The sequence below is a fragment of the Triticum aestivum genome, chromosome 1D (genome assembly GCF_018294505.1).
Source record: "Triticum aestivum cultivar Chinese Spring chromosome 1D, IWGSC CS RefSeq v2.1, whole genome shotgun sequence".
Classification (NCBI taxonomy): domain Eukaryota; kingdom Viridiplantae; phylum Streptophyta; class Magnoliopsida; order Poales; family Poaceae; genus Triticum; species Triticum aestivum.
In genome coordinates this window covers 14169591-14170399 of record NC_057796.1, presented here as the reverse complement: position 1 = coordinate 14170399, position 809 = coordinate 14169591, and positions in this window count along the sequence as shown.

Here is an 809-nt window from a genome sequence, read left to right as displayed (position 1 = left end):
GACAGCCTGTTCAGCAGCCTGCTTCTCTCAGGCCCAAATGCTCGACAGTTGGGCAGGCTATGAGAAAGCCACATGATCGAGCGCTAGGGTTTTTGGGCCACAGTTGCGGGCCGGCCCACTACATAGCACGGCGCTGCGCGTAAGTTTGCTTAGTTCGGGCGCCACTATATCTCACCTTCAGCGAGACAGAGGGAACCCTCGCTAAAGGCAGCCGCTACTTGGGCGGGCCGAGGCGCGCAGGAAACAACAGCCTGAATTTCCGTTTCTTGATGTTTTTTCCGTTCATTTTATGCTTCATTTTTTTAATTTTCTTTGCACTTCCAAATATTCTGAATAAATATCTTGCAAAAATCACTCTACATAAGAACATTTAAAAATATTGACCAACATTTGAAAAAGGATGAATATGTATAGAAAAAATGTTTATCACGTATACAGAAAATGTATACGAAAAATATAAAATGCATATGAAAGAATTTGACGATATATTTTAAAAAAAGTAACTCAACTATTATTAAAAATGTTGAACACGTCTGTTAAAATGTTAAGCATGCATTTGGAAAATGATATATGTGTATAGAATAAATGTTCACCATATATTAAAAAATAATGAAACCAAATTTTCTAAATGCTTGAATAACATTTTTTGGAATAAATGTTGACCTTGTATTAAAAAATGTTATTCTTGTTTTTGTTTTCATCCGTTACTTTTCTTTTTTCTTCTCCAATTTTTTTTCATCTTTATTCTTTCTGCATTTTTCCTTCGGTCTTATTTTCATTTTTTGTTTATTTTGTTCCATTTTAAGTTT